At 35.3% G+C, this 22,630-nt stretch overlaps 1 protein-coding gene across 5 annotated transcripts in view; it reads left to right on the forward strand.

Annotated features, from left to right (window-relative positions):
- The window catches only part of ABCA6 (ATP binding cassette subfamily A member 6), a 114,533-nt gene that overhangs the window by 12,225 nt on the left and 79,678 nt on the right, over positions 1–22,630 (forward strand). Inside the window, exon 1 of one of the 5 annotated variants that reach the window (XM_077853653.1) lies at positions 2,308–2,322. The exons of the other annotated variants lie outside the window; for them this stretch is intronic. The gene's annotated coding sequence lies outside the window, so the exon portion shown is untranslated. Of the gene's footprint in view, positions 1–2,307; positions 2,323–22,630 lie in introns of those variants that run through there. 5 annotated transcript variants of the gene reach the window in all.

The raw sequence follows: 22,630 nt of genomic DNA on the forward strand, positions 1-22,630 counted from the left end.
ATTCCATGTTTGGAAGGATGAATAGTTTTGAAAGATATGGCGACACTATGAAAATAAATACCTTTTCCTTCTTCGTGTAGACATTGTCCTGAGTGAGATTTAAATACTGTGTTAAAATTAATAAGAATCCTGGGATGTAATACATGAAATTATTTTAAAAAGTATTTAAAAGGAGGTCATAAGTTGGACTTCAAAAGTTTCTGACATTTCTATTAGTAATAGGTCAATTAACCACTTATTGGGTGGATTACTTCTACAGATTATGAACTCATCCATTATGAATGTTATGAGCTTAATTCTAAGGAATGTTCTTGACTCCAAAGAACCTGGAGGTATACTCTAACTTCACTTGTGATTTTTGTATTCTGATTATTTGCTGCAATTTATTTCTACTGGCAAAGTATTTTCATGTGATAGGTATTAGTACTCTTGGCAGAAAAAAAATTGGTGAGAAAAAACCACCTACCAAATTCTCAAGTATTTCCACTGATTATTTTAAGTATTTTTTTCTTTTTAATTTTTAAAATTATTTTAATCACCAAGGTAATAGTCACCCTAAAAAAAGCTAAGCAATACAAACTGAAGAAAAAAAAAAAGAGAACTTTTGCTTTTATCCTAACCACAGCTTCCTCCACACCATACATGTGTATATTTAAATTTTTCTGTATCTTTTTAAGATAATGTATACATGCATATATACCTGGTTCCATAAATAGACATATATTTTTACATATATATGTAGGCACACAGATCAGTTTCTTTATCATAATGGGATCACACTAAAACAATGCTGCAAATAGTTTTTTAAAAAGATTTATTTATTTTAAAAAGAGAGAGAGTGAGGGGAGGGATAGAAAGAGAGAGAGAGAGAGAATCTCAAGCAGAATCCCCATGGAGCCTGGAGCCTGATGTGGAGCTCGATCTCACGACCCTGAGATCATGACCTGAGCCGAAACCAAAAGTTGGATGCTCAACTGACTGAGCCGCCCGGGTCCCCCTGCAAATGGTTTTTTTAAATGACATGTCATTTGTATCTTTTCATATATTTACATTGAGCCAAAATGATAGAAAAGATTTTCAGGACCTAATTTAGAGACACATACTTAAGAATAGTATGTGACACCAATAAACCTAAATAATTGTAACTTGGTTTTGTGTTCTCTAGGATGAGTTGATATGATTATTTATATTTTTCATACATGGCAGGAAGAACAATCATGGGAATTGCTGATAAATGATGGCTACAGTACTTTCAGAAAACCATCATGTGTTTATAGCAGCAATGTCCACAATAGCCAAACTGTGGAAGGAGCTTCGGTGTCCATAGAAAGATGAATGGATAAAGAAGATGTGGTCTATGTATACAATGGAATATTCCTCAGCCATTAGAAACGACAAATACCCACCATTTGCTTCGACGTGGATGGAACTGGAGGGTATTATGCTGAGTGAAATAAGTCAGTCGGAGAAGGACAAACATTATATGGTCTCATTCATTTGGGGGATATAAAAAATAGTGAAAGGGAATAAAGGGGGAAGGAGAAAAAAATGAACGGGAAATATCAGAAAGGGAGACAGAACATGAAAGACTCCTAACTCTGGGAAATGAACAAGGGGTGGTGGAAGGGGAGGTGGGCGGGGGGTGGGGGTGACTGGGTGGCGGGCACTGAGGGGGGCACTTGACGGGATGAGCACTGGGTGTTATTCTGTATGTTGGCAAATTGAACACCAATAAAAAATAAATTTATTAAAAAAAAAGAAAACCATCATGAAGTGGTGAGGGTTGTGTTTAATGATGCTTTTTCATATCAGCTGAAGTTTAGTTGGGGATATGGAATCCCAATTATGGAAGAACAGTCTGAACATGCAGGTAACTATGTAAGAATTGATTAAATCTTTATTGCTGTTTCATCAAATCCCCAATTGGGGATGACTGATAGAAACATCAATAAAATCAAGAAATAAGTAATACACTTTTTTTTCCCCGAACTTAGTGATCAGTCTTTACTACAGAATGAGTCCAGTTGCTTTGGCCGCCATTCAATAATATGCTGCTTTCTTCCAGTTTTGCGGAATGCTTTAAAAATGCTCTAGATTGTATAATCATGGGCTCTGAGCAGGCATGTAGATATTTCACTTCAGAGCCACAGTTAATGATTTAGTTCCATTGATAGATTCCATTGCATAACGATGGGCATGTTTTTCTCCTTCTTTAAAGAACACTGTTGGGATATGGATGATAAAATTTTTTGATACGTGACAAGATACTGGCAAAAAGAGTTTGTAGTTTTTCAAACTTCAATGAATGCTGCAATTAAATAAGTAAGTGCCGAACTTAAGTAATGTATTTTATACCTTCTGTATTTTCTCCCTGTCTTTCCAGTCTCTACCTCTTACTCTCTGTTGCCCCTACACTCTTAGATTATGCTCTGTCTCTTATTCTCAGAGAAAAAAGGAAGCTGACACATGGCAATATTCCCAACTTCCCAACACAAACCCTGTTAAACTACAGACCTACCACTCACTACACCCATCCTTTTCCTCCAGCCTCCTCACTGATGTCCTTCCTCAGTTCACAGGCTGGATCCAGTCCCTCCCAACATTATCAGGAAGGTTGTAAAATGGATTTTCTTTTCTGTCTCTTCTTTCTTCAACTTTCTCCTTTCAACTGGATTCTTCTCTCTGGGATTTAAAAGTATTGATTTCTTCACATGTTATCAGGACCTTTCCTTATTTCCTCCCCAGGCAGGTACTCTAGCTCCCTCCAAACAACTAAGTTTCGTGAAAGGGTGGCCTTCATGTAGGTTCCACTCAACTCAGGATGATTTCTGTCCCCATCACACCACCCAAACAGCTTTTTCTGACAACTCCCATGTCAATTTACAATGGACATTTTTCATTCCTTATCTTACTTGATCTTTTAACTAAATAGCAGAGGCTTCACCTGGTTTTCGTATACTTTTCCACCTTTCCTTCTCAGTCTTGCCAGCTCATCCAACTTCACACTTGTGCTTCTTTAAATCTGTAATTCCACAAGGTTCTAACCTAGGCATCTTTCCCCATCTTATATACTTTCTCTGAACAGTATTATTTATTTCCATAACTTTAATTACAGTTTACATGCTGATAACTCTAAGGGCCCTACTTCATCTTATAGGCCAACACACTTGTTCTGTAAGGGGCCAGGTAATAAATATTATAGGCTCCTGGGCCCAAACTTTTTCTAGGGGACCTACTCAACTCAGCACTTGTAACATGAGAGAAGTCATAGACAGTATGTAAAGAAATGAGTATGGCTCCATTCCAATAAAACTTTATTTATAAAAATAAGTGGTAGACCAGATTTGGTACATGGACCATCGTTTGCTAACCTCTGCTCTAGTTCTACCTACCTGACTGTTATCGCCGAGTATCTCCACTTTGACGCTTCCGAAAGGATGCAAATTAGTGTGTTCAAAAATGAACTGAATCTTTTAAAAATTTTCCTATTGTAGCAAATGCCAGAGCTACCCACCTAAGTGACCAATTAGAAACTGGGGAATTATCAGAGAAAATTTCCTCTACCCCGTTACCTCCAATCTCTCGTCCAGACTTTGTCAATCCTAAACTGAAATCCATGTACTTCTCAACTCTGCCACCAGCACTATTATTATCTTTTGCCTGAACTGTGGGAGGAGTTTATTTCTCCAGCCTCATCTCTTTCCCTCTCTCTGCCCCTTCTTCTGCCTCTCTCCCTGTCAGTTTTCCTTCAAGGACCTCCCTCCTGTGCCTCCACTACACTATACCCCTTCTTTCCTTTGCAAATGCTGTTTCCTCTGCTCAGACTTTTCTTCTCCATCCTCAACTCCCCCTTCCCCAAGCTTTGTTCAGGTAAGATCACTGTATAAATAAATGTCATTTCTTCAGGAAAGTCTTCCCTGTTTTTGCTCTTAGAACACCCTCTACTTTTTTAATGCAGGTGCTCAATTATAATCAAACAATTGATTGTGCAATGGGTTGTTTGATGTCTCCTCTTCCTTCTCTGCTCCACCATGAAATTTAAAGCTCCATGAGAGTGAGGAGTGGATCGCTATCTCTCCACCACCTATCACAATGTATTGGGTGCGATAGATGTCCAGTAACTTTTAAAATGAGTCTTATAAATCATGTCAATGAATACTAAAAGTCATCAACACTGTTCTGATGATATTAATAGTTCACCATATTGTAAAATGATGGAAATATATAAGTAGTGAAGATGAAAAGAAACAAAATATGTATAGTTTTCTAATATATTTTTCTTTTTTCTAATATATTTTTCTATAATTCATGTAATAAATTTGTTTAGCATCTCAGTTTAGGTCACAACAAATCATTCTGTGGTGGAGAACCTGACATCAGTTGCTGGCATAAATATAAGGACACCACCTTTCATTTTAAAGGGAAAAATTATAAATGCATGGTTTATTTTTATTTGTGTGGTTTATTTCTTCCCTTTTATATATTTTACATCATTCAATGTTATGAGGGAAAGAAAAAGGTTTAAGAAACTGATCACAGGGATCCCTGAGTGGCGCAGTGGTTTGGCGCCTGCCTTTGGCCCAGGGCGCGATCCTGGAGACCCGGGATCGAATCCCACGTCAGGCTCCCAGTGCATGGAGCCTGCTTCTCCCTCTGCCTCTCTCTCTCTCTCTCTCTCTCTCTCTCTGACTATCATAAATAAATAAAAATTTAAAAAAAAATTAAAAAAAAAAGAAACTGATCACAGTGATGCGTCTCCAAGAGACCCATCTTGTGTCTTAAGTTGTGAGTTAAGTTGCTTGCTTGCCTGTGTATCACACATTAATAAACAGAGAAACCCATTAGGTTATAAAGGAAATGAAATGCATTCAGGAGGGTTTTTTTGGGGGGGAGGGGAATGCATTCAATTTAAGTAGCTTACGTGTATTGCATTTTAAGATGTTGGCAGTAGAAATTAAGTAAGGATTATGCTTATGCTTCCCTAAGTTGAAGAAGAGAAATATGGTGCATGTATTCCCTTAGCTATTGCCAGAAAGACACTGCATAAAACACCACTCCCAAAACCCATTAACCTCAAATAACACTCATTTATTCCTTCTCATTTGTGGTATGACTGGTGTCTAACAACTAGTTGGGGCTTGGCTGGGCTTGAATTTAAATTACAAGTTGCATCAAGTCTGCTCCATGTGGTTCTCATCCTCCATGGGTCAGCAGCATAGCTGGACATATTCTTCTTTAATCACAGAAGCGCAAGAGAGCAAGTTTCACTGCACAGCACATTTCAAGCTCCTGCGCAAGTCATATTTGATAAAATCCCATTGGTTAAAGCAAGTCATGTGGACAAATCCAAAGTCAAGGGGCAAGAAAGTATATTCCGCCCACCACAAAGCCAAAGCAAACCGAGCCCAAGATTGGGGCTAATTCTATGCCTTCGTGGTAGTGAAACAGAGAAGAAGGGTGTGAAAAATTTGAACATTAAACTCACTTACCATAATGATATTAAAGCCAGTTCATAGAGTTAGTCAATAAGGTGTTCTTTGGCTAGGACTAAGGATTAGATGAGACCATATTATTAAACTACTTAGCACAGACAGTGCTGATGCTTATATGGCACAAGGCACAGAGTAAAATGCATCTTTCTCTCTTTCTCTTTCTCTCCATTTGTATATTGTCCCTTTCTCCATAGACTTTGAGAATAGTATACAATAATAACAGTCTAACAGTAGCAAACATTGAACTTACTGTATTCCAGGGGATCACTCCCAGTTTATAGTGCTATTATTTCACAAATAAGAAAAACAAGGCACAGAAAAGTAAAGATTTTTGCCTAAGAAACACCCCCCCCTTTTTAGCCACTGTACTACATAACTCAAAAAAGATGAATAAAGTGAAACTAGTGACAAGGCAATATTTTTCCCTTGATAGAAAAAGCTGTTACTGAAATGTGCCAACAGAGATGCATACCATATTGTCTTCAGTGTTTTTGAGATAAACATTACATTTGGATCCAATTTGCTAAGTGCCTCAAATTGAGAAAAAACACAGCTCGGAAGTTTTCCTGATAGAAAACAGTCCAAGTTAGAAGGGCCTACATTGGCTAGAGAGTTTTAAAAATTTGTTAGTATAGCGTGCTGTTGGGGACAGTGTTTGTGTAAATATGCCGTGTACCCTCTTTCTCTTCAAATACAAGGAAAAGAGATTTAAAATTCAAATAATATGCATAAAAAGTATGGTTTGATGATTTAACTTCCAAGAGGGATACCATTACCAGATGCAGACATCTCAGTTATTGGGGTAAAACTAATGTATTTCTTTTAAAGTTCCACAGTTCTTGTATATTTTACCCTCTTCCACTTTCTTCCTGATTACATACAAATTTTGGTATAATCTACTTAACTCAAATAAGGCTCAAGAATGCAGAATTTTCAACAACAACAATAACAACAAAAAGAATGCAGAGTTTTCCAAGGATCTCAAGAGAATTTCTTATATAAAACATTGTGAATAGATCATGAGAATTACATAAAAACACATTTCTGTTAAATTCTAGCAATTTCAGCTCATATTGACAATTAAGAGAATTGGTTTAATTATTAACTATAATCATAATTATATATTATGATTAGCTCCTATTGGGGCTAATTTTTTTTTTAACAGGGTGGAAGAGGAAAACAAAGAGATAAAACAAATGATTGAAAGCAGAATTTTTTGCTTAACCTTTTTCTATGTTAGATAATTAACTGTTTCCCTAACATTCTTCAAAGATGACTGATTTTTTTAAAATACAATTATAAACTCACGGATTTAAATATGTCTTAATAAGTTTCAAGGCATGGTAATTTTTATTCTTATTGAAACTCAAATCGTCCCAACTTTGGTCAAAGGGAGCCGGAGGTTAGTTTCTGATTCTTTTTGACAAGATTCTATGTGTTTGTTTGTTTGTTTGTTTTTTCTAAATAGATTCCCTATTTCGTGTGGCAAGATTTCTTTTAGTTAGGGAAAGTATTTCAGGAGAATTGCATATTAGAAATATTTTTGCTATTGGATTGATCATTGTTCCTAGACTTTTTCAACAGCAGAGAGAGATTTTATATGTAGAATAACATGCATATATTAAAGATAACTGCCTTATGAATTCACACTGATATTTACAATTCAAATATAGCACTATAGAGCTTTTACTTAGTTTCCCCCATATTACGACTGTAATCTGAGATTACATCACTGTAAATTCCCATCACTGTAAATTCTGGTTCTTTCTCATCACTGTAAATTCTGATTCTCCAGGAGAGATACAGAGAATCCAAGAATTAGATTATCCCTAATTATTCATTTGTTCTATCCAGAAATATAATATGTCCAATAATACTATTACTTCAATATAATAACTGAAAGCAGTTAAAGTACTTTTTTCCCACATGCTCTCCCAATCCTCCCGATTGCTGCATCTGTACTAACAATACAAACCACACTTTCTCCTTTTAAAACATTTAGTCTTAGTTCTACAAGTAACTATAATTTATTTAAAATTAAACATTTTTATATTGGGTGGCTACAATTTATTTTACATCCTCGGTTTTAAGAACTAGATTGCATGTACTCTTAGCTTCCCCCCCCAAGGTAACATCTTGCAAAACTCTCATAACACAATCTCATTGTGGACATTGATACAGTTAAGATACAAAACAGTTCTACTCCCTCACCCCTGCTAACCACTAATCTGCTCACCATTTCTATAATTTTGACATTTCAAGAATACTGTATAAATGGAATCACATAGTTCATAATCTTTTGGGGCTGTGTTTTTTCCCCCACTAATTACCATTTCCTGACACTTCATCCAAGTTTGTATTTATCAATAGTTTGCCCCTTTTTATTGCTCCTTTTTATTGCTGAGGACTATTCCATGGTAGCAATATCTCTGCTTTATCTGGTTAGTTGTTCAGCCTTTGAAAGAAGTAGGAATTGTTTCCAGTTTGGGAATATTACAAATACAGCTACTATGAACACTGATGTCCAGTCATTTTTATGAACACAAGCTTTCACATCTCTGAGGTAAATGCCCAATGGTATGATTTCTGGGTTGTATGGTGGTTTAGTTTTATAAGAAACTGCCAAACAGTTTTCCATAGTAGAATATGTAATTTTATATTCCCACCGGCAGTGTATAAGTGGCAAAAGCATAGAAAATAATTGTATTTGACTTGGTTTATGTTTTTATACGTATTTTGGAATTTATATGGATATCTTACTCATTGAATATAGTGTCCATTTTTGTTCTTTTCTTCTCTGCTAATCTTCATATTTCATGCTATCTTTACCTCAATCTATGACCAGCTCTTTTGAAAGTTATTATTAATTATTAGGAGAAAAAAATTTTTTTTATTTTTTTTTATTTTTTTTTATTGGTGTTCAATTTACTAACATACAGAATAACCCCCAGTGCCCGTCACCCATTCACTCCCACCTCCCGCCCTCCCCTTCCACCACCCCTAGTTCGTTTCCCAGAGTTAGCAGTCTTTACGTTCTGTCTCCCTTTCTGATATTTCCCACACATTTCTTCCCCCTTCCCTTATATTCCCTTTCACTATTATTTATATTCCCCAAATGAATGAGAACATATAATGTTTGTCCTTCTCCGACTGGCTTACTTCACTCAGCATAATACCCTCCAGTTCCATCCAAATTTTAAAAATATTTTATTTATTTATTCCTGAGAGGCACAGAAAGAGAGAGAGAGAGAGAGAGAGAGAGGCAGAGACACAGGCAGAGGGATAAACAGGCTCCTCACAGGGAGCCCGATGTGGGACTCGATCCCCAGACCCCGGAATCACAACCTGAGCCAAATGCAGATGCTCAACCACTGAGCCAGCCAGGCATCCCAGAATAGATGCATTCATATATGAAATATTTACCCTATCTTCAAAAATTAATTGAATAAGATTATTAGGTATTTAGTTTTGTAATAAGATTTTTAAAATTTCAAATTGAATAATGACAGCATGAGAGAGGAAAACTATGATCTTTTTTATTGGGATATAATTGATACATATTAGATGAAAAACATAATGATTCAATATTTGTATATATTGTGAAATGATCACCACAATAAATCTAGTTAATATCTACTACCCACACAAATTTACAATTTTTTTCTTGTGTTAAGAACTTTTAAGATCTACTCTCAGCAACTTCCAAATAGACAATATTATTAACTATAGTCACTGTACTTCATATTACATTCCCATGATTTATTTTATAACTTGTTTGTACTTTTTGATTGCCTTTACCCATTTTGCTTGCTCCCACCCCTGCCTCTGGCAACTACCAATTTGTTCTTTGTATCTATGAGTTCATTTGTTTGTTTTTAAGATTCTACATATAAGTGAAATTATATGCTATTAATATTTCTGGTCTATTTCAACTTAGCACAATGTCCTCAAGTTCCATCCTTGTTATTGCAAATGGCAAGATTTCCTTCTTTCTTTGTGGCTGAATAATATCCCATTGTGTGTATATCTATATCTATCACTTTTTAAAAAAATTCTTTCAACCACTGATGGACATTTAAGTTAATTTGCTTCCAAATCTTGGCTATTGTAGATAATGCTGCAATAAACATGGGAGTGCATGTATCTTTTTGAGTTAGGGTTTTAATTTCCTTCAGATAAATACTCAGAAGTAGAGGGTTGCCTGGGTGGCATAGTCAGTTAAGCCAGGTCATGATCTCACAGTGGCCATGGGATGGAGCCCTGCACTGGGCTTCACGCTCAGTATGGAGTCCACTTCAGATTCTTTCTCCTTCTTCCTCTGCACCTCCTCACTTGCATGCTGTCTCTCTCTCTCAGATAAATAAATGAAATCTTTAAAAAAAATACTCAGAATTGCTAGATCATTTGGTAGTTCTATTTGCAATTTTTTGAGGAATCTCCTTACCAGGAAAACTATAATCATTTAAACTTACTGTTTGTATACATGAAAATGCTATTTACCTGTGATAGTAAAACAACTTAATCTGTGTACTGTACAAGATTATGTAAAAGGATTTCGAATGCATTATCTGTACAAAGTTCCACACTTGAGTTGAAAGCTGTATTTAAATTTAGAGGGTACTTACCAATTCATTAGTGTGTTCATGAAAAACTCAGTTTTTAAGAGAGTCATCTTTCTGTTTAAACATATCTATTTCCTCAAATTTTCAAAAACAACCATGCTTTGACCCCTGTGATACACCTATTGTTTTCCTTTAGTTTTGTGCTTTCTCATTGCACTGTAGTATTTTAATTCCTAAAAAACAATACCCTGAGGTTAATGTCGAAAGGCATACAAGGATAAACAAATGAAATGAGCTTTAGTTATATCAGAGAGATTTCAATTAAACATTAAGAAATTTTTTTAAGATTTTACTTATTCATTTGATAGGGGGAGAGAGAGATAGAGAGAGAAAGAGCACAAACCAGAGGGGAGGCGCAGAGGCAGAGGAAGAAGCAGGTGCTTCTTCCCTGCTGAGCAGGGAACCCAATAGGGGGCTCGATCCCGGGACCTTGGCAGATGCTTAACCGACTGAGCCAACCAGGAGCCCCAGGAAAAATTTTACACCAAAAGGAATTTAGTATAAAAGAGGTTAAAGGTGAGATTATTATATTTCCATTTCATGTTTAGTCACTAGACTGAAAGAATCATTCAATCAGATTATATATAATTATATGAATTTTTAAATTCATCCAACAACGGGAAAAGCATTTTAATAATGGTTGAGCTAAAGAGTTCATACACAGTATCTTATTTAATCCTCAAAACAATCATATGAGGTAGCTACCATAATTAACTCCAATTTGTAGATGAGGGTGAGGAAGATAAAGTCCTACCCATGATCATGTGGACAGTTTTATAGTATATTTGACTCTGATGTGTTTGCTTTCAGAACTTGTACTCCTGTTTTGCGTATTGCCTCTCCACACATTGACCTATGGGTGACATTCTGAAGAAACACCTTGTTGCTACCATAGGCTCTCCTCGGGATTAATGGTTGCTGGCTTTGTATTTATCTTATCCATTTTTATGGCTCTGATCATAACATCTATCCAAACTGTAGTAATCGTTGGCTTCATGGTAGTATATTAACACTCTTTGTCCTATATGGTCTGTCTTTGGTGAGTTGGCAAAGCATATCTCTTAACTCGTTTCACATCTCAGATATATGAGTAACTGATGTTTCTTCCGGATATTGGTGTGGCATAGTCATTAATTTGGTATCTTGTTTTCTATGTTTTGAGAAATTTTTCACAATGTGAGAAACTGATTAATATTGCTAAAAGTGATTCTTTTTTTTAAAGATTTTATTTATTCATTCATGGACACACACAGGGAAAAGCAGAGACACAGGCAGAGGTAGAAGCAGGCTCCCTCAGCGAGCCTGATGTGGGACTCGATCCCAGGATCCCGGGATCATGACCTGAGCTGAAAGCAGATGCTCAAACACTGAGCCACCCAGGTGTCCCTAAAAATGATTTTCAAAGGAAAAAAGCATACCAGTTGGAACTCTTCTTTCTTCCTTCAGGCAGCATTGGCTTTCCTCCTGAGTGTGCTGATAAAGAAACCTGTCCTTACTGGTTTGGTTGGATTTCTCTTCACTATATTTTGAGGATGTCTGGGATTCACTGTATTGTGCAGATGACTTCTTTCATCTATGGGATGGACTTTAGGTCCTTTAAGGACCTTTGCCTTCACTGCTGGAATGGCCCATGGAAAGAGCACAATGATTCTATGATTTTATTTATTATATTTTCAAAATTATTGAAGAGTTTGGTAACCCCATGAAACTTGGTGATCAGTCACCCTGCATTTTAAGAAGTTCTGCTGTATTCTGTTATGAATTCTCATCAAAGTAATAAGCAAAGCAGATAGATCATTTGTAAAATCCTAGAAAGTTTAAAGAAGAAAAATAATTGCCCATTTATGTCTGACCACTCTGTCTGATTTATGTCCCCATTTACTGCCATTTAAAGAGGCAGTAAAACGCATGAATCCATCTCAGCTCTGCCTACGTGCCAGCTGGGTCACTATGGGCAAGTCACTTGACTTCTGTAGCCTCCCTTACTTCTTCTGCAGGACGGAGGTGTCAGTAGAAATCACCTCAATGAGGGTAAATGGGAGGGCTAACTGTATTATTCTCTACATATAGTGCTAGAGCAATTCTTGACACATGCTATGTGAATGTGAGCTATTATCTTTATTATCTTAAAATGAATCTCTTCAAGTCTTCAACACTTATTTAATATTGTAGTATTTCTGTAGTATCTTATCTCAAACATTTTAATATTTTTTTATATGTCCTCCAGTGTCACTGCCCACTCCGACTTTCTCTTCCTGTAATATGTTATTTTTGGCCCATTGGCCACTTCTCTAAATCCACTTCTTTAAAACTTATGTGGTAATCAATTTGTCAGTTAAATTTCTATTCAACAATTGTTTTACTTTCTCAGATAGCATTTCCCACTTCTGTGACAATAATTTTATTTGTAAAAAGCAACTCTACTACTAACAACCTCACTGTGCATTTTTGAAGAAAAAGCTATTGAAATATGAACGATATTTGTCTCGTCTAGGCAGTACCATTTAATAAAAAATTTAGCTTTATATGTTCATCTTCTGTTATTTTCTTTTTTTAATCTCAGATTTCACACATGGATTATTACCTGATGGCATTATTTTCTGTGATCCATCTGAAAAGTCATACATAATGATGGTTGCTTTCTTCATTCTGACACTTGATACTATTTTCTATTTGATATTAACATTATATTTTGAGTGAGTTTTGGCTGTTAAGTCATAGTGTGGTTACACTTTGAGTTGAATTTAAAGCAATTCTGCTTCTAATAAGGTAATGTCTTCCTATTGTTTGCTTGTAATTTAAGAAGCACTTCTGATGGTAGAGGAAAGGAAGAAGTTTCAAAATTAATAGAATCTCTGCATTTTCATCTCATTGTTTAATGGCCTGACCAGAATTATTTGGTAAAAACATTTTAGTTAAAAACAAATTCTATTTCTTCTGGTTTTCTATCTTTTATATAGGTAGTGTGTGTGTGTGTGTGTGTGTGTGTGTGTGTGTTGGTTGGTTGGTTGTAAGTGGGGAAAAAGAAAAGAAGAAAACAACTCTAAGAGCTCTTGAATATGATGATGCTTGTTAGTGCTTGAATAGAACTCATGGACATTAAGATAGCTCATTAAGTAGCTGTTGCTAATATTCAGCTCTAGTAAATGTGTTCTGCATCTCAAGAATATGAAGAAGGAAACAGTATACAGCAAAAAAAAATTAGTAAAATAAACTCATAAGATTACATAAAATTAGTAAAAAAAAAAAAAAACCCAAAGGGCTTTTAATGAATTATTGTTAAATTCCTATATAGAATGCATATATCATCTCAGGAACCAATATACTTGTATTCCTTTCTGCCCACATAAAATCCACAAATTATACTCATAGATAATTCCTTCTTATGTGTCAGAATCTAAATAGGTCTATCCTTTTCAAGCCCTACTATTTTGGTGTCTTTCTTTAAATGTTTTCCAATTCAGGTATTCTAGTTTAAAAATAGGTATGGTTTTCTTTTAGACTTTTATTTGTTTCATGTTCTTTATCCCCATTACATTATTATTTTAGGATTTTATCTCCGTGCCTCTTATTCATTCCATTAATATAATTTCATTTTAAAATTTCAAAATCTATCATTTTGAAATAATTCACTTCTTACACACTTAGCGAATTGCCTGCAAAATTATCTTGCAAAATTATTCTTGTGAATAAACAACTTCTTAAAATTAAATAAAATTTCTTCTTGGGGGATCTCTGGGTGGCGCAGCGGTTTGGCGCCTGCCTTTGGCCCCGGGCGTGATCCTGGAGACCCGGGATCGAATCCCACGTCGGGCTCCCGGTGCATGGAGCCTGCTTCTCCCTCTGCCTGTGTCTCTGCTTCTCTCTCTCTCTGTGTGACTATCATAAATAAATAAAAATTAAAAAAAAATTTCTTCTTGGAACAAAAAGTAGCCTATAAAATATGTAACCCCCGAAAACCAGGTTACCATGTGTCCTTGCTTTGGTGTAGGTCATAGATAAGAATGAGCACTTAGGGACACCTGGATGGCTCAGTGGTTGAAGTCTGCTTTTGGCTCAGGTTGTGATCCCAGGGTCCAGGGATCGAGTCCTGCATTGGGCTCCCCATGGGGAGCTTACTTCTCCCTCTGCCTATGTCTCTGCCTCTCTCTGCGGCTCTCATGATAGATAAATAAAATCTTTAAAAAAAATCAGCACTCTAATGGCTGAATGATTGGAAAAATGTACTGTCATTTTAAACCTGCAAAATGGAAATTAAAATCCCAGATCTGATCTCCTGCTGTATGCACTTACTCTCTTGTTCACTAACATAGCAAAGGTCTTAAAAATTCCTTTTTGCTGAACTCTTAAAAGTGTCCCCAGCTAAACCAGGGCTAGGTTCTTCTCCACTTTCTCATCCTCTTTTTTTCCTTTTAGAATTTCTTATTTTCTCTTTTACTCATTGTTTGTAACATTTTTTTTTTTTTTGTAACCTTTTGTATATAAATCAAGTCCATTTGTTTTTAGCCCGTCAGGCCCTGGAGCCTAGTAGATAAAATTGAAACTTGTGAGTAGATGAAGGCATAGTTGTTAATACTCCAAAATTAATTTTTCCCTATCACAACTCTGTGCCATATTACCCATTTGTCCTCTCCTAAATTTTTGTTTTTTTCTACATTAAAATTTTTTTTCTCCTATCCTTCCATCTAGAATTTAATTCGTACTTTAATAAATATCTGATTTTTCTTATTAAGTTCTCTACTCATTTATAATTCGTTTACTTTTCAAATACTCCCCTAACTCCCTACCCTCCACTATAGGAAGGCACAGTAAGTAATATTTACTTCTGGGAAAATGAAATTCAATTTTTTATTTCTCTGTATTCCAATGATCAGAAAATTTTACCAAGCAGAATTTTGTTCAGCATTTAGTACAAGTCTCACATCTTAATGATGCCAAAGCAGTGGTCTGGAGAGGTTATATGACTGGACCAAGAACAAAGTTAGCAGAATTTGGACTAAAACTTTGATAGTGACTTAATATTCCCCTTTAGGTTTTTTTCCACTGAATTCAATATTCGTTATATTTGTTGTTTATTTCTCTTTTGCCTATAGAATGTGAGTCCTTCTAAGGAAGATATGCTTGCGTTTTACTACACTGATATCTCCAAACATCTAGAGAAGGTTGCCACATAGTAGATACTCAATAAATTCCTGATGAATTACATAAATGCATATATTTGTTTTCCTATTTTAACTTTCTTCAGGATAAACAATGTGTTTTTCCATCTGGAGACCACGTGGTGCATAAGAAGCTCTCAATAAATATTTGAAGAAGGAATACAAGAATGTCCCTCCTCAGCTTCAAATAAAAAAATCTATTTCTTCTTTTCCTTCTCCTCTTCCCCCTCCTCTTTATCTACCCCTCCCTTTTTTCCTCCTTGTCTTTTTTTTTTTCTTTTCCCCACAAATTTGGTTCAATCTCACTTCCCCTTATTTGGGTACAATATGTATTTTTAAGTCAAATTTTTATAAACATCTTTCAAACCCACATTTTTAGAGTAAATTATATTTAAATGTTTTTACATTCATAATTCTTTTTCTGAACCAAAATTTCCCATAAAGTTGATACTAATCAGATATCAGATTTTGTCTATGTATCTGTTTAACACATAACTCCTTATTAAGTTTATATGGGTCAATAATCTGTTTCTTCAAGGCTTTCACAGTTAGCATTGGAAACACATAAATCAGGAATTAAATGAAGCACAGCAAGTGTGAGAGGAGGGGATCCACAAGATTCTAATGATAGGATAAGTCCTAGGGTTATGTGGGAGGAAAGAACTTCAACTGCATATAAAGGATAATAAACTTTGCCTGCACAAGAGTGCACAAAGAATTGTATAGTCAAAAGGAAGAGCACGTGTGCCCAGCGAAGGGAAACAGCTGTTGTGTAGGAGAAATGAAAAGTTAGGTAAAGTTATTGCATAGTTTGCATGCCAGATGTGGTTCTAGTGTAGGAATTAATAACCAACTAACAAAAAATTACAAAGGGAGATTTCTTTTTTCCAAATACACATCTGTACATAGCTGGGGAATACAGCATGTAATGATCCTGGTGATGCTGAAGTTCACTTCCATTTAAGTCCCTCTGTAGGTGCCTGCTCTTGCTAACTCCATGGATTACATGCAGAATTGGGGATTCTATCCTCTAGGGAAGTTCTGGTATTGGTGGTGACCCTGACTATGTTTTTTTTTTCTCTTGTTTTTGTTAAAATGAGAAAAATATTGTGAAATTTATGTACGTTAATTCTTTCATTGGAAATTGTTTTTCATATCGTGGGATTATAGCCTTTAAGTATCTATATTTTTGTGGTGAAATTTTTTTTCTTTCTTGCAATGGTGATCATAACAAGATAGGAGGTTTTGAATTGTCCTTAATGTGCACAGTATATTTATATTAAAAATATTATCCATCCAAGTAATCTAAGAACCTTAGAACCATTGGTGCAGGAAATAGAGACAGATTGATATAATCTATGTAGGACCTTTCACTGATGAGATTTGTGTTTTAGGAAGATCACTCTGACAGCTGTGTGGAGGATGGGCCCAAAGCAGGTGGACATCATAATAATCTATGTTAGAGAGGAGGGGGGCAAAATTGAGGACCAGTGTAATATAGAGGGGAGGACAGACTCAGGAGATACTTAGGAGGTAGAAACAATCTGACTTGGTGGTTAATTATATATTAGATGGAGGAAGTGAGAAAGGGAGGAGATGAGGGTGGTTTTTGTTTCTGGGTAGGGGTGGATAGAGAAAATGTCACTGAACTAGGACAATAGCAGTAAAACAGGAGTATCAGAAATTCATTCACTCTTTGACATATTTTTTAAATGCTATAATTTCTATGAATAAAATGAATTTATTTATTTCTCAATTTTAATTTTCCCCTCTTTTAAACTTTTTCCTTTGCGGAGATCCCTGGGTGGCTCAGCGGTTTAGCACCTGCCTTTGACCCAGGGCATGATCCTGGAGTTCCGGGATTGAGTCCCATGTCGGGCTCCCTGCTTGGAGCTTGCTTCTCCCTCTGCCTGTGTCTCTGCCTCTCTCTCTCTCTCTCTCTATGTCTATCATGAATAAATGAATAAAACCTTTAAAAAAAAAAAAAAAGAAAAGTGTCTAAGAAGTAGATGACTTTAGAAATAGAAATGGCTCAGATGATCCTTCCTACAATGGACCCATCATAGCATCGGGGGGCCAGAAGGTATATTTGCATCCATGTACTGTTTTATCATGAATGGGGTTTTACCACCTTCTAATACATTAGATCGGTAGAAAAGCAATCCAGCTGTTCTATATCGGTATAACTTGAGTCCTTTTTGAGTAAGGTATGAAATTTTAATCCTTTAAAGAGCACGTTTTTTCTTAAAGGTTCATCTTTTATTAGTGATTTTACTTGTTGTAAAAGCAATGCATGTTTTGCAACAACATGGATAGATCTTGAGGGCATTTTGCTGAGTTAAGTAAATCAGACAGAGAAAGGCTTATCACTTATAAGTAGAAAAAAAAAAAGGTCAAACCCCTAGAAACAGGGAGTAGAAAAGTGATTGCTAGGGAGGTAGGTGGAAATAGGATTAGACTGGTAAAAGGGTATGAGCCTTCAACTATAAGATGAATAAGATCTGAAGACCTAATATATAATATGGAGAGTCTAGTTGCTAACACTGTATGGTATAATTGAAATTTGTTGAGTAGAACTTAAAAGTTTTCCTATTTATATGTATGCACACACACATATATATACACATGTGAGGTGATGGAGACGTTAACTAGATGGGAGAAATCTCTTCACAATATATATGTATGTCAAATCATTATGATGTACGTTTTAAGTATCTTAAAATTTTGTCAATTATACCTCAATAAAGCAGAAAAAAGCAATGCATGTTTAATAGAGAAATTCAAACATTACTAGAATATGTAATATAGAAGGTAAAATTCTCTAATTTCATTTATTTATTTGAGACAGAATGAGAGAGAGAGAGAGAGAGCAAGAGAGAGAAAAAAGAGAGAGCAGGGTGGGGAGGGGCAAAGGGAGAGGGAGAAGCAGACTCCAGACCAGAGAGCCTGCTGTTTGGGGCTGGGGGTGTGGTGATTCCAGGACCCTGAGATCATGACCTGAGAGGAAGGCAGTCACTTAACCAACTAAGCCACTCAGGCACTCCTCTAATTTCATTTTTTAATTTTTCCATATTATATTTCTGACTTAATCATTTGGTAAGTGTCTTCTACACTCTTTTCCTTTATAAAATCACAAACTCACTATTTATAGAACTGTCGTATATTTGAAAATATATTTTTCTGAATTGGAATTGTATTCTGAATTCTCTGTTACATAAGATCTAAATTTCTGACATATTTCCATGTTAGTGAATGTTCATTTATTTCAATTATAGAATAAGTCATTTGGATTACCAAAATAATGCATTCTTATAACAATTCAACAATTCAAAAAGGCTAATGTGTCAAAGAAAAATTAAGAGCCTCCTTTCACCCTAATTCCACCCTGGTAACTTATAAATTATACAATAAGTATGTTTACTTTAAGAATTTACAACTTATATTTGTGTGTGTGTTTTAAAGGATTACTGATTTCCAATTGCATGTACCAAGAGAATGACTTGTTTTCCTGTTCTTATGGCAATTGTTAGCAATGCCCTTCATGAAATTTTTAGTTTTATAGGGCTTATTAAAACTGAGTGAAGCACATTGCCTTTTGTAAGTATGGTATTGACTTATATAAGAGGCAATTTAGTGAGGGATAAAGGGCAAGAACTCGATAGCATACCACCTGAGTTTGAATCCCTGTTTATGCTATTTATTAGCAAGTTTCTTAGCCATTCCTTGCTTCACTGTTGTCATCTATAGAATGGGGAATATAATAGTACCTACATTATATGATTATTGTGAGGATTAAATCAGTTTCCTAAGTACCAAAACAGAGCCTGACATATACATTTTTCATTCATTCTACAAATACTTCTTGAGTGTCTGTCTGGTACTCTCAGGGTTGGGGATACAGCATGAACAGAACAGACAAAAGTTCCTGTCTGTGGAGCTTACATGCTTGTAACAGGGAGAGCTGGCTTTCAATCCATGTTTGCTATTACTTATTGTGAAAGATCAGGAACTTTTCAAGGAGTTTTGTATTTAATCTCAAACTTTTAATGGAAAAAATTAAATATATAATAAAATTTATTGCTTTAGTAAATTAAAAGTAATTACATTTTCTATCCTTTATGCTGATCTATTTTTCCATTTATTAGCACCTGGTACCACCCTACAGAGTTGTTTTATCACTGGCCTCATCTTTCTAGTCTGAAATCTTGTCTAATCAGAAATTATACCCAGCTCCCCAAGACATAGAACATTAAAAGAGCCAAAATCCAAAAAGACACTGAAAAAATTGATTATTTTTAATATTTATTTATATTATTATTTAAACATTTTTAAATGATAAAGAAAAAATAATAGGCCTGTTGAAGAGTCATAATTTGGACTTTGGTTCACTGTCTTAAATAGTTCTTCACACTTAAATGAGGTGCCCAATACATATTTGCTGAAATCAGTGAATGAATGGATTTGCTTAGCAATCTAGAGCACCAGCAAAGCCTCAAATGCAAATCCTTAATCTTCTATGATATCTTCCTGGGGGGAATGTTGAGTTTGTGATATACATTGACTAAAGCAATTGTGGAGAGTGTGTGTGAAATTTATGAGAATGTATGGCCCCAACTCGAAAATTGTGATTATTTAACAGTTCTGTAGTGTTTTCTCTATCATTTAAAATTCTGAAGTGTCCTTTTAGGTCTTGCTTTTTTGTGTTTTATCTCTTGTGGAATACATTGCAATTTTTGATCATCTACAATTTTAATAACCTTCCTTACTTAGCCTTCAAATAATTCTTAACAGATGTGTTTAATTACGGTAGACAAAAAAGGGACAAATTGTGGAAATTGGGTGGATATTTGCAAGTACATGCATAGTGGTTGTAGAAAATGAAATTTTTACCATAAAAAATTAATATAATGACACCTCTAGTTTTTTTGCATATGAAAAAGGCAATTTCTGTACTCCTGTTTTTTTTTTTAGTCTATTGTTATAACAGCAAGAAATTACTGTTTCTGGAAAACAACTTAGATTTATAGTAAGACCCTCTCATGCCATAAAGATTAATTTAAACACTTTTAGAATTCAAGAAATTATTTAATGCAGGAAAGATTTGCTCTCCTCTAATTATATCTTGTAGGTAGGGACAAAACCGTAAGAGCAGCTTCAAGACAGTTACTATTAGAATTTTAGGCTGTTATCTAGAATTCATCTACTGAGGAATAGGGAACTGAAACAAATGGCAGCTTCAGAGAGTATCAGTACAGCTGCAAAGAGTATGTGTCTTCATTTAACAATTACTAGATGCAAATTCATGTTCTCTCAATACATGCCTATAAAATTTTTTGAATTTTTAAAATTTTTTGAATTTCTTTTGATATCATGCAGTTCCTGGGAATGGGACCTGCTATTAGTGATAACAAAATATGATTACTTCTCTTTTTATTTGCTTCTTAAATTAGGTATATGCTCCATTCTGAACTTTTCACCATTTCTTAATAATATAACTGTGTTTGATTGTAAGATATATAACAATTTCGATAGCTTACAGATGTGCTGTGAACTTTCAGAATGTCTTAATGCTGGACATTAAGACATTAATGGACCCTTATTTCTGTTGGTCCTTGCAAACCACATTTCTCCTTACACTGGCATGAGCAGCATCAGCTATTGCAAAGTAAGAGAGGGAAGGGAGGGGAGGGGAGGGGGAAGAGAGGAGGAAAAGATTATTTTATCCAAATTTAGTAGTTAGAATTTGATTGTTTTATGCACTCAGGATGGTTCTTCAAGAAAAATGTGTTTCCACATAAGTTATGTCGTTGCTCTAATCTCATTATGGGTTCTATTAAATGGTTAATCATGATGTCAAAAGGATCAGAAAGTTCACTATTCAACACAATGAACTTGCCTCACCTTTAAAGGGAATCATACTAAATCAACTGTAGAGGTGAAAATGTGCTATTTTTTTTGACATCCTGTTGTTATTTCACAATTCCGAAGGGAATTTGTGTTTTTAAATGGAGCATCAAATATAAGATGTACTGTGTTTCCAAACTTTTAACTATGTTTTTGTAAATTGGCATTTTAAAAATGTATGTGATAATTATTTTTATTTATCCATATCAAAGGGTAAATCAACTTGACAAATAAGTCAGACCTTTCCTGTTGAGCCAATGACTATACATTCTCACACTGGGTGTCAGATACTTAGGAGAATGCGCTTTTCCAGTAGCATCCTAGTTGTCCTGAGGCCTGCTTACCTACATTTGGGTTTGAAAGTAACTGAAGTGCAGATTCACCATAAATAATGATATAGACAAAAAAAAGAACACCTGCCACTACTACACGCTATTTCTAAAATTTATCAAAAATTAATATTTTTGCATAAACAAAATACCTTTTCTAGCTATCATTTCAAACCCTTCATTGTCGCTTCTGTTTCCTTATCAGCAGAAACTCAGTTTCAGTTATGGATTTCAGGCCTGTGTCTTTCAGCATACCGGCTTGGACAGGCTCTGGTGGACCTTCCATTATACTGTTTGATTCTTCTTGCAATATATTTAATTAACTGCCTCATGGTTTTGGAACTCAGATTTTCACTGGGACTCATGTTTGCTCATGTAAGTGATAATTTTTTTTCACTGGGCCAAATATAATAATAGAATCAAAACGAACATCCACTTTCATTAACCCTGTATCATTAACAGAAGGCATATATAAGAAAATCACCTTGCACAGTCTTATGATCTAATTATCTCCCTGTTCCCTGTCCTACACGTGGCTGGCCAGCTGTCATCTTACTATTGGCCCTATTGTTTGCAGGTGGTTTGCATAGTTGGTTGTGCCACTTCTCTTATATTCTCCTCATATGTGATTTTATTCATCTTTCACAATAGGAGAAAGAATAATGGCTTTTGGTCTCTTGGCTTTCTTACTGTAAGTTTCTATGCATGTGCACATTTATATGAAATTTTCTTAAAGCTTACCCTTGGGCAGTCCTGGTGGCTCAGCGGTTTAGTGCCACCTTCATCCCAGTGTGTGATCCTGGAAACCCAGGATCAGGTCCCATGTTGGGCTCCCTGCATGGAGCCTGCTTCTCCCTCTGCCTGTGTCTCTGCCTCTCTCTCTCTCTCTCTGTGTCTCTCATGAATAAATAAAATACAATCTTAAAAAAAAAGTTTACTTTTAAAAATGCAGAGTTAAGTATAAATTCTTCTTTTACTTACAAGAGAATGGAATTACTTCTTTAGTCTTTCCATTATTGTTGGACCATGTTTGTGATTTCAGTATTGTTCATTTTCTTTCTCCTATTTGCCTTCTGTTTTCTTGAGGTTTTTTCTTTTATATCTCTGCTTCTTTGAAGAGAAGC

Source organism: Canis aureus, chromosome 16 (genome assembly GCF_053574225.1).
Source record: "Canis aureus isolate CA01 chromosome 16, VMU_Caureus_v.1.0, whole genome shotgun sequence".
Classification (NCBI taxonomy): Eukaryota; Metazoa; Chordata; class Mammalia; order Carnivora; family Canidae; genus Canis; species Canis aureus.